This window comes from Macrobrachium nipponense, chromosome 19, assembly GCF_015104395.2.
Source record: "Macrobrachium nipponense isolate FS-2020 chromosome 19, ASM1510439v2, whole genome shotgun sequence".
NCBI lineage: Eukaryota > Metazoa > Arthropoda > Malacostraca > Decapoda > Palaemonidae > Macrobrachium > Macrobrachium nipponense.
The window spans coordinates 55,650,057-55,662,373 of NC_061088.1; the positions used below are offsets into that span (position 1 = coordinate 55,650,057).

Genomic DNA, 12,317 nt, shown 5'->3' on the forward strand with positions numbered 1-12,317 from the left:
ACGAGACCTGAGGTCGAGCACCACGTTTTCGTCTGCATGTTGCTATGGATATACCCTTTGCCCATGGTAATAAATCAGCTAGTACCCAGTTCTATGTTCTTTGACCTCACAGACTCTGCTATTCTGCAGGAGCTATGATACTGATGAGAACGCTAAAAGACAATTATAAAATACATAAGAAGCAACTTAGAAAACGTACGAGGGCCCACCAGGGAAGGAAGTAATCATCCCTGTGGAGGGCTGCATATACATAAAACCAAACGAATGAAAAATAGTCGAATTCCTCGGCTGATAGACCTTTATAGTGACGTACGACCTGGCCCCCAAAATTGTTTAGGGTATCTGGATGAATCTGTAGGCCCTTTACGTGTGGGGTGGCGGGGCATTGTTCATCCAACTCAGTTTGTTGTAGGGTCTATTTTAGCATTCTGTTAGCAAGGCCATACCACTTCTTAGTGTAAGCTTCATTCTTAGAAACAATGGTACTAGAGGGGGGTGGGATGGTTTGGGAATCGAGTGGCACGTACAATGATGTGTTTTGATGAGCTGCAATATGCTCAGATTTTCTCAAGCAAATCAGGTGGCATACACAAAACAAGCAGTACTTTAATGCACATTATTTGCTCGTCATGTGCATTAAGGAAGTTTGCGGTACTACGCATTTTATGACCTGTCCCAATCCAATGAAAGTCCTTTTGATTCTCACAGGTCCTCATTCTCACCTACTTTCTATAGGGACAGGACGACAACATAAATAAATAAATAAATAAAGCAAACGTTTAAATTCGCGTAAGGGTAATGCTGCTACAACTAAATGGATGGGACACTACATAAAATTGAATTACTTCGTTCAGAGTTTAATTTCCAAGTAGCTACTACTTAATACGTCTGTAAACTGACTAGGGTTGAGACATGTCTCCCACGTGTACTTAAAAGATCGAAATGAGTGTGGAATCGTTGTTATATAATACATTTGGCAGTTTTTTTCAAGGTGATAATTACGATACCGTCCATGTAGTCCACGAACCATTTATTGTTCTTTCTTTCTTTTACCGAATTGAAACAATTTTCATGAGGGTACAGCTTGAACCAACTATACTGACTTTCAGTCACGAAAAGAAAAAAAAACAGCTTGTAAAATCGGCAGAGTAGTACTTTTTGAAACATCTGTCATGCATATTTGAAGTTTTGCGTCATTACAAAATATTAGCAGAGAGCAAGAACGAAATCCAATGATACATATAAAAAAAATGGTTGAGAATGGCATTCATGCAAGGAAGACTGGTTTCAGCATAGCATTTTCATGCATAATGTGTGTCATTTCTCATTTCAAACGCACTATATGCTGTAGTAAGTGAGTGAAACCACCTGCCAAATAATGGTTCACGTTGCTCAGATAGATTTCAGTTGACCAGAGACGTCGACGTAACCTTGCATAAGTAATATTCGTCATCGAATACCTTTGATTTTTTGACAATTTTGGAACTCTTAAAAAACTGATAACACCACATAAAACATATTGTTAATTTTTCATATAACTGTGTGAATGATTAATTGGATGTAGACGCAACCAATAAAAAGGAGCTGCAATATCTCGGGACTCGGGAAATTGTGTAGTAAACGACACCACGAACACAAAACATATCGCCAGGCGAGAGGGAGACAGAGACTCCTAGTCGTAACTTAGGCCTAATTGTACAGCTTAATTCGTGTTTTGTATTCTGCGCCTCCCCTTTTTCATTTCCCACTACCGAACTGACGAAGTTTGATCATATGAACGGTAATTATACATGCTTGGTTGTAGTCTCGTAGCCTAGTTTGTGGGAGAGGGGCTGGACTTAGATCTTGGTATTGAATACCTAGCTAGCCTACCTAGTAGCTAGGTACCTAGGTAGGTACTAGGTAGCCCTAGCTAGCTAGCTACTATAGCTGGTTCACTTATGGTAGATTCTTGGATGAGCCCTAGGATTACGAGACGTTTGTTTGGCGGCCGCTGACTGGCTGGTCCCGGGAGGTTAGGTAGGCAGCATCCAGTCAGTCAGCGGCCGCCCAACAAACGTCTTGCATGCATAAGGCTCACCCAAGAATCTACCTTAATTGAACCAGGTATACATAGGTAGGTAGTGTCGTAAGGGAGGCCGACGGCGGCCGGCAGCCATAAATTGAATTCTGCTCTGAAATGCTCGCTAGGTACCTATAGCATTTCGTTTGGTGTTGTACCTAATGCCTACGATACTTAGGTAGTCTAGCCTAGCCCACGATAGGCTAGATGTTCTCAGTCTCACTTGTTAGTTAGGCTAGCCTGGGTGGTGAAGTGCGAGGCGATGTCGAGTCTTGCAACTTTGTTGCAGACTAGGGTAAAACACCGCACCGCTTGGCCTGCACCAACTCAACGACGATCATAGCATGCCACTCTCCGAAAAAGTACTAATAACGCGTCCTGACACCGGAGATGGGCATCAGTCGTGACTTCTTGTTGGTGAGAAACGGAGCTAAAGACCTCTACTCTCCTTTCGAAGTAAATATTATCTCCAAAGTTAGAAATTAGGGCCAAATTTAAAGCATTAAACATAGGGTAGTGAAAAGGGTGTCCACGGCAGTGGAAATCTCACCAAAACGCTTTCGAAATTTTTACTTACGCTTCTTTTTTTTAGAAGATTGACGCCATCTCAATGTTTACGGAGTCGCTTGTGTCAACAAACTTCCCATTGTTCCGATACGTAATACAAACCATCTGTCCTTTAACAATAGGAAGTAGCTAGCGGCAGCTGGAACGGTCGTAAGCTTCGAACAAGGGGAGAACGGTAGTTAACTGCTTGTCCGACAGTCGCGCGCCGCGCGACTGGGAGGTAAACAAATCACTTTTGCTTTCGGCCGCGGGTGTGAAGGACGTGTTCGTCATCGCTCTCTGCCCGCTTCATCGTCGTATGCTTTGTTTATATTGTGTTTTCTACTAATGGTTTGTTTGACTTGAAAATGAAACTGTAAGTACACTGTTTTCATTTTCATTACTTAATTATGAACCAACATGGAGTTATCGCCGTAGATGCGGCGATTTCCTCTCTTTTTCATGAATTGAAAACCCTTGAAAATTAGTCTCGGTGCCGAGGGCGGTGCGCTCGCGCCGAGGTCATGTATTTTGGGCAAAGTGTGTAATTGAAAAATGTAAGTACTCTTTTCATTATATTTTTGCCCTGTGCGTTCGTTACCGAGAGTGTGTTTGCGCTCGGCATGAGCCTTTTAATTTTGTATAATAGAATGCAATGAAAGTGGATTCGCAATTGCAATATTCTTTTCATTTTCATTTATTTATTTGCATGAAATTTAATTTGGATCAATTTTCGTTCTTACCCGGGAATTGATCCTTACGTTTTTTTTTTTTTATGTGAAATGAATCGCAAGTGCAGTATTCTGTTTCATTTTCATATATATTTTATGATAGCATCATATTATTGGATCAAGTTTCCGTTCTTACCCGGGAATTGATCTTTTCCCCTTTAAGTTCTATGAAGTGAATCGCAAGGGCAGTATTCTGTTTCATTTTCATATTACTTTTCACTGCTGTGCGGGGGTAGGGGAAGCGAAGGTCTGCCAGGAAGTCGTCGGAAAGCTCTCCCGCGACTCCCTTGGTATCCGATTCTTCGTCTTCCTTCCTGCCCCCCGCTCAGCTTCTTCGTTGTTCCGACACGGCATACAAACCTTCGGTCCTTTTACAATAGGAAGGTACTAGCGGCAGCTGGATAGGTCGTAAGCTTTCGAACAAGGGGTTCGGTAGTTAACTGCTTGTCCGACAGGCGCGCGCGCGCGACTGGGAGGTAAACAAATTACTTTTGCTTTCGGCCTCACAGCGAGTGGACGTGTGTGTTCGACGCTCTCTGCCCGCTTCTTCTCGTCGTTTTGCTTTCTTGAGTATATGGTGTGTTTGTGTATGAAAGAATTCATTGTAAGTACAATCATTTCTCTCTTTTCATATTAATTGAACTGCAATTAATTAATGATGGAATCTCCTCGCCTCGCTACCCCACGGAGACTATGCCCGGGTACCGAAGGGCGTAAATGCGGGAAGTTCCGCTCTTTCCCGGAGATATACCCTCATATTTGTGTGCTCGGTGTCGGGGGCGCGAATGCTCCCGAGCCGAGCCTTGTAATGTGTTTATTAATTGGTCGGAGGCGCAGTGGATTTTGTATAAGGGCAGGAGGAAGCGAAGGCCTGCAAAGGAGTCGTCGGAAAGCTCTCCCGCGACTCCTTTGGTGACGGACACTTCGTCTTCTTTCCTGCCGCCCGCTCAACTTCCACGTCTCGCGCCTTCCCCTTCGGGGGGGTTCGGGGGGGGTTTCTAGGTCCTTCTCCTCTCCTGACTTGTCAAGTGTGGAGGAGGGCGCTAGATACCCTGACGTCGAGTTGTACTCTGGGTCCTCTATCCGTTCGTCTTCGTGCGAACGGGTAGAGGATCCCCCTAATCACCCGACTTTTTGCCTCCCTAAGGTGCGGTTGCCGCGAAGGATGACCTCGGACAGGTGTGGGCATCGTTGGGGCTGCAGGGCGTGCCGAGTGTCCAGGGGCTGCTCTACCATCTCGCTGGCTCCAGTGGCGGTCACCCATGCAACGGTCACGACCACCACCACGACCATTCACACCCGGCTACGCTTCACCTCCTCACCTGGTGTACACCCAGCACGTCGGTCCTCTGTGACACTCCCCCACTACATCGGTGCAGGGGCCAGTCGCCGTAACTCGGGGGAGTGTGATGCCGCCGCCTGTGTTTGCCGTGCTGCCGCGACCGACTTCGTGTGCCCGAAGAGCTCGCCCCTGGACCTCCCACCGGTACCTAGGAATGTCTGTGCCGCTGGTCCGCCCATCTAGACCGCCTACACAGTCTGCCGTACCTGCCGTACCTGCCCAGCTGCTGTCCACGGACGTGACGTGGACCACTGCTGCCGTTCCTGTACCTGCTCCAGCGGTTTTCTGCCGGTTCCTGTGATGCCTGCACCTGCTGATGTTGTTCCTGTTCCTGGCGCCGCTGCTCCCGATGCTGATCTGTTCGGACAGGTGCGTCCGGCCCTGTTGCTTCGGCAACAAGCAGCCCCGGCTCCGCTCTGGATGACAGATCTGACGTCGGTCCTGAGAAGGTTGACGAAGAAGAAGAAGAAGAGGAGGAAGGTGTCGTCGTCGTCTTCATCGTCTTCTTCGCTCTTCGTTCGTCTTCGTCGTGCGTCCTCACCTTCTTGTCTTCTAAGGCTCCCCTGCCGAAGAAGAAGAAGGTCGCCTCCCCCCCCCTAAGAAGTCTCCTTCGGGAACTTCTAAGGGCCCGTCTTCGCTCTGGTGAGACGGGGGTTCTTCCGCTGGTCACCCAGCCCCTTCCGGGGGCAGGACCCGTCTCTTCTTCCGCAAGGAAGAAAGACTACGGGGACCAGAGGAGTGCCGGCTAACACCGGCACTTCCTCACCTGCTGTCAGTGGTTCGGCCACAGCAGCAGGTCCGTCTCGGCTCATCGTTCGCGAGAGGTACCGAGTGTACGGTCGCTTACCAGCGACCGTGCAGCCAGGAACCAGACCTCTGATTTCGCTCAGCGTCAGGTTCACGGCACGGAGCGGAAGACTGGTGACAGCCGCTCACAGCGACTCTCACCAGACCAGCTCTCGCTCTCGCGTCGAGCAGCTGGCTACCCGGGCGGCGGACGTGACGGTCCATGACCGGCCACGGGCTGAGGCTGGGGAAGAGGTCCCCCCGTTCGCGGCACCAGCCACGGCTGGTACCAGCGAACTGACGCACGTGAGGATACGCACCGATCTCACCGTGACAGTGGAGCTCGCCGGTCGCCTGACCGTCACTCTCACAGAGAGCGATCGGGTACGGCGACCAGCACAGCAGCTCCTCTGACACACGAGACCGGAGCCGCTGTTCTCGGTCCAGCCGTTCTCCACAGCGAGACGGCTCGACTAGGTCTGCAGCTCGATCGCCACCCCCAGCGGGTTGGCGATCGCCTGCAGTCTTCCAAGCCCGCTGGTTCTGCCAGCGAGCGAGGAGGGAGCGTCAGGTCTGCCCTCTTCCATACCTTCAACCTCCTCGGATTACACCGGGAGGGGCGAGGTATTGAGGAGTGATCGTGAGGGGTGCGCCCCTCAGGATCCCAGCACGGCGTCGTACGTACCAGGCACGGTTCTCGGACCAGCCAGGTCGTACGCACAGGTGGTTGGAGCAGACCGAGAGGGGTCTGTCGCTGTTCCTCTCCTTGAGGGAGGAGGGTCTCGGGAGTTGCCCCTGTTGAGGGACTGGACGGTCCGACTCCGCAGGAAGCAGTCACTCCTGAGATCCAGAGGAACTTTGCGAGGTTATTGCGCTGATTCGTCAGCACAACGACCTCACGGAAGGATCGCTGCTCCCATCATCCGAGCACACGTCCTGGCTCGAGTCGTTCTGGGGCCCGAAGAGAACCCAGACCCGCCGACGGTGGGTTTTTGCCGCGTTCTGAGCTGCCGGACTCAGTGCTGGACCAGGTTGAATCGCTTGTCTCCGGACAAGACGGCTCGCTCAAGTCTGGCAGGTCGAGCAAGCTGCTTCCACCTCCTCTGCTGCGACAGCGGCGTTTTCTACGTGCCACTGAAAGACCCGATGCCGCGCCCAAAACAGGTGAACCCGGAGTTAGCCAGGCTGACTTCGGGTGTGTCTCTGCAGCAAGCTCCTGTCCGAGAACCTGTGGTTCTCGCAGCAAAGAGGACATTCGGCCTGGAATCTACCGCCATGCAGCTTTCCAGGCCGTCTCCTGGCTAGATCTGTGGTCCCTCACAGTATCTAAGGTCGAAGCCAACTCCGGGGGAATTTCTCCCGAAGATGACTCGGCCTTCAGGAGACTTTTGCCAGTCTGGGGGAGGAGCCATCTCCTTCCTTGCCCACCAGAACGGTGAACCTGTGGGCCAACCTGGTTCTCCGACGAAGGGACGCTGTCCTTACTCGGGTTTCCAGGGCGGCCCGGGCGTGAAGCGGCGTTGGGACTTCGCAACGGACCTTTACGGAGTTCCACGTCTCTCTTCCCAGGAGAGATGGTGGACGCTGCGGTGGACAGACGGCGCACTGACGACAGTGACCGTCTGGTTCACCAGGCAGTCCTCGAAGGCCTCTGGGCAGCCTTGGACTGCGGCCAAGTCTAACGGCTCGGCTAGCGCTCCTCGGTGTGGCTAAGACGGTAGCTGCGTCGAGCCCCGGGGAATGACTCTGTCTTCTTTGACTTCTAGCAAGGGGAGCCGTAACCAGCCCTCCTCCCAGCCCTCCTCCTCCCGTGAGGCTCTGGGAGGAAGTCGAAGAAAAGGGGGGAAACGCTAGGGACGGCGTCCCCCTCACCTGCTGCCGGAAGTGGGGGGTGCCTGGCCAGCCATTGGGCAACTTGGCAGCGCTACGGCGCCGAGACCTGGATTGTAGATGTCCTTCGGGAGGGAGATCTATTACCCTTCGAATCTCGGTCACCCCCTCACCTCCAACCCGGTCCAACAGCAGGCGTACGTTCCAGGGGCATCGAAGGACGTAGCATTGAGACAGGAGATCAAGACCATGCTGAGCAAGAGAGCTGTAGAAATCGTCACGGATCAATCACCGGGCTTTTACAGTCGAACTCTTCACTGGTGGAAAGTCTACGGGAGGCTGGCGCCCGGTGATAGATCTCTCTCCCCTGAACCGGTTTTGTTCGCCAGACCCGGTTCACGATGGAGACGGCACGCTCAGTGCTCGACTCTATCAGGGAGAACGATTTCATGCTTTCAGTGGACCTGAAGGATGCGTATTTCCAAATACCCATTCATCAGTCTCCAGAAAGTACCTCCGCTTCATCCTCGACGGGACGGTGTACCAGTTCAGGCCACTTTGCTTCGGTCTCTCAACCACCCCACAGGTGTTCACGCGAGTGTTCACTCTGTGTCTGCTTGGGCGGGCCCATTCGCACGGGATACGTCTGATGGGGTATCTCGACGATTGGTTAGTCCTGGCGAGCTCCCGCTCGCAGTTGCTACAGGACAGGGATCGACTGCTCGAGTTCTGTCGCGATCTGGGGATCGTGTGAACTTCGAAAAGTCCGATCTCGAGCCCAAACAGAGGATGAAGTACCTGGGTATGCTGATCGACACGGTAGCAGGGCGAGTCTTCCCCGCGACACTCGCGGATTAGCAAATTCAGGGAGGCAGCCAACCAGTTCCTGTCTCGGCAGGAACGGGTAGCTCAGCGATGGCAAGTCGTGATCGGACACTGTCGTCACTCGGGAAGGCAGTCCCTAACGGGCGTCTTCACCTGCGGTCTCTTCAGGGAGACTAAAGGAGAGTTGGTCACAGGCGACGGATCCCCCAAGCTTTCCATTGTCACTGACACAGGAGGTGAGGCAGGACCTAGCCTGGTGGCTGGACGACAGGAACCTCTTAAGAGGAGTGCCTCTGCGCACTCTCCCCGGACATGCAGCTGCTCTAGACGCATCGACCCGAGGGATGGGGCGCACACCTGGAGGAGTTGCTGACTTCAGGAGTGTGGTACGAGAACGACAAGCACCTTCACATCAATGTACTGAAACTCAAGGCAGCGTTCCTCGCTCTCCAAGAGTTCCAGGACCCGCTTGATGGGACACTCAGTGGTGTTGATGTGCGACAACACCACGGTGGTGGCTTACGTCAACAAACAGGGGGGGCCTAGTGTCTCTCCCGTTGTACCAGTTGACTCGGCAGGTGCACGAGTGGGCCGAGGCACACTCAATAGAGCTGTCGGCAAGCTACATTCCAGGGAAGGAATGTAGTAGCAGACACGCTCAGCCGTCGGGAAAAGGGTCAGGGATAGGGACCGAATGGTCTCTACACCAGGACGTGGCGGAAAGGCTCTTCGACCTGTGGGGGCGACCAGTCGAGGATCTGTTCGCCACCCGGCACAACAGGAAGCTCCAGGTGTTCTTCTCGCCGTGCCGGACCCATGGGCAGCTGCAGAGGAGGCTCTTCAACACGCCCGTGGGACAACCTTTCGCCTATGCCTTTTTCCTTTCGTTCACCCTGATTCGCAAGGTGATCAGTCGAGCACTGGTCACCCCGAATCTCAGGATGATCCTGATGGCTCCCAAATGGCCACAGCCATTTGGTATCCGGACCTGCTGGCTCTTCTCGCAAGAGAACCGAGAGAGATTCCCCCCTTGGCACAACCTTCTCGCCCAGCCACACGTCGAGCGGTACCACCGAGCAGTCCAGTCCCTACGTCTTCACGGCTGGCTGTTATCCAACATCTCTTGCGAACGAGAGCTTTTTTCGTAGCGCAGCAACAGAGATGGCTGGAAAACGTCCGTCAGTCCTCTGCAGCTGTGTACCAGGGGAAGTCGGCCGTCTCTTCTGTGGTTGGTGTCGTAGACGGGGCCCTATCTCCTCTCAGAGCCACTCTTCAGCAGGTAGCGGATTTCCTCGTTTTTCTTCGCCGAGAGAAGCTCCTCTCAGTTCCCACAGTCAAAGGATACAGAGCCGCCTTGACGCTCGTCCTGAAACTGACGGGATTGGACATCTCGAACTCGTTCGAGATCTCCTTACTTAGGAGGAACTTCGAAAGGTCTTGCCCAACAGGAACTCACAAGCCCCTCTTCTTGCTGGACCTGGCATCGGCGAAGAGAGTACGGGAACTTCATGCCATAATGATGCGGATGAGATGCTGCTTTGTCCTGGGAGGACGCTACGGCGCTATCTGAAGAGAACTCGACACCTCGGGCCTGAGTGTCGACGCCTCTTCGTTAGCACCGGGGTCACCAAGAAAGAAGTATCAAAGAACACTCTTTCGTCCTGGCTGCGTGAGGTCATCAGGAGGGCGTATGAGGCTGATGGTAGTGACGACATCGTACGTCCCGTCCGAGAGCTCACGAAGTCAGAAGTATTGGCCCCTCGTTGGCGTTTCGTAAGAACTTCTCCGTGGCGCAGGTATGGAAGGCAGGGGTCTGGTACAACCAGACCACCGGCACCTTCCTTATACCTTTTGGATATTGCCCACAGGTCCTTGGATCGGTTTCCTTAGGACCCGTGGTGGCTGCTCACACGTCGTCTAGCTAACCCAGACCCTAGCAAGGCTGAACAGCATCGAGTCCTGGTGTGACTGTATGAATAGATAGTAAATGAGAAAGTGACTGGCTTCTCTTTCTATCTTTTTCTACCCCTCTACCTGTGGGTAGGGATACGTCATCACCCTGCTGGATAAGGACGAGATGCCGGTGAGCTATATGACGAGCCCCATCCTATCCCTTTCACTAGGGATAGGAGCAGAATATCCACCATTCCTTCTACAAGGGGGGGAAGTGGATGCCTACAAGAGTCAAAACCATGACTTTATCTTTGCTCCTGTACAGGAACAAGTTCTTACATTGCTGGTACGAAGAGATACGCTTGCCTCTCTCTTAGTACTCGGTCCATGAGGTCTGACCATTGATCCTGCGGTGCACACCCCGATCAATCGGACAGAGGCTTGGATCCCTCCCTCGCTCTTACGACCAGGGAGGCTTCCAAGGTTGGGCGAACACCAGTCTGTTCACAAAAGACTCAGATTCCACCCACCAAGAAGTGAGTCTTCCTATTGTAAAAGGACGAAGGTTTGTATGCCGTGTCGGAACAAATGACAATTTGTCCAAAATTAAATTGCATTTTTCCTAACTATACAAACCTGAGGTCCTTTTACACATAGCCCACCTCATGCCACCCCTCACTCTGCGTAGTTTTCTTTTTGCTTGGGCCAAAAGCAAAAGTGATTTGTTTACTCCCAGTCGCGCGCGCGCGCGCCATGTCGGACAAGCAGTTAACTACCGAACCCCTTGTTTCGAAAGCTTACGACCTATCCAGCTGCCGCTAGTACCTTCCTATTGTAAAAGGACCTCAGGTTTGTATAGTTAGGAAAAATGCAATTTTGGACAAATTGTCATTTTTTGTATTTTGGGGTCTTCCTTCCGTTCGAGGTGGGGCATGTCTTCCCCCCTTGCGTGAGGGAACCCCTCTTACTTAATCTATCTATGTTACCGCAGGTGCTACATCCGTGGGAGACGACCTTGGACAGGTATGGACCACCGCGGAGGCAGGGCGTTGCCTAGCATCCACGGGCTGCTGCAGCGTCTAGCGAGGTCTGGGGCGGTCTCCACTACTACCACGGCCGCTTATGCTCTCCCCCCCCTCCTGGTCTACACTCCCATGCTGTGTCGATGACGCCGTCTGCCGCTACTAGGGCCGCAGCCGTACCGAGGTGGGGTTGCCGCCGCCGCCTGTTTTCTTCGTGTTGCCTGCCCCAGACTTCCGCTGTTCCAGCAGCTCGCCCTGGACCGGCCGCCAGGACCCAGGTTCCGCTGGCTGCCGATGATTCTACGAGGCGATCGCTGGGCCTGCCGTACCTGCCGCTGATGTGATTCCCGCTGTTGGCTTGGCTGTCCCTTATGTCTACCGCTGCCGCTGTTCCTGCCGCTCCTGAGCTGGTTGCTGTTCCTGTCGCTCCTGGTTCCTGTGCCTGTTCCATGCTGGTCCTGCCCACGGTGTGTCTTCCCCAGTCCCAGGTCCTTCCGGACAGGTGCAGTCGGGCCGTGTTGCTTCGGCAATAGCCCCGGCTCCGGCTAGGATGGAGGACCTGACGACTGTCCTGCGTGAGCTGACGAGGAAGAGGAAGAAGAGAAGCTGTCATCTTCGTCTTCATCGTATGCTGCTGCCTCCTTCTTCCCCTTCGACTTCTAAGGCCCATAAGCCGAAGAAGAAGAAGGCTGCCTTCCCCCCTAAGAAGTCTCCTTCGGGAACTTCTAAGGGGCCCGTCCCACCCCGGTGGGACGGGGGGTCCTTCTGCAAGGGCCCGTCCCACCGGTGGGACGGGGGGTCCTTCTCTGGGTACCCCTTGCTCCTTCGGGAGCGGGGCCCGTTCTCCCCTTCCGTAAGGAAGAGATAGACGGGGACCAGAGGAGTATCGTTAGCTCTGGTACTTCCTCGCCATGGTGCTAGCGGCGATGCCGCTACGCCAGGTTCCGGCTCGGTCTCTGCGTTCGCGAGAGATCCCGAGTGTACGTTCTCCCTCGGGAGACCGTGCAGCCAAGTTTCGGCGCCAGAGTTCGCTCGGCGCCAAGACGCGGCACGGAGCAGAAGGCTGGAGAGAGACGCTCAGGTGACTCTTGCCAGGGCCAGCGGCCGCTCTGCAGCGACCAGCTGGTAACCCGGGTTTTCCCCCCTAGGAAGAAGGCTCCTTCGGGACCTTCTAAGGGCCCGTCTCGCTCCGGCGATTCGGGGGGCGGGGAGCTCTTCTGCTGGTCCTCCTGCTCCCTCGGGAACAGGGCCCAGTCTTTTCTTCTACCAAGGAGAAGAAG

The 12,317-nt window shown here is 53.4% G+C and overlaps 1 protein-coding gene across 1 annotated transcript in view; it reads left to right on the forward strand.

Moving 5' to 3' along the window:
• Nucleotides 1–1,594: 1,594 nt before the first annotated feature.
• The window catches only part of LOC135217133 (CCR4-NOT transcription complex subunit 10-A-like), a gene marked incomplete in the record, with an annotated part of 352,258 nt that continues 341,535 nt past the window's right edge, over nucleotides 1,595–12,317 (forward strand). The window contains 1 exon segment of the mRNA XM_064252844.1: nucleotides 1,595–1,780.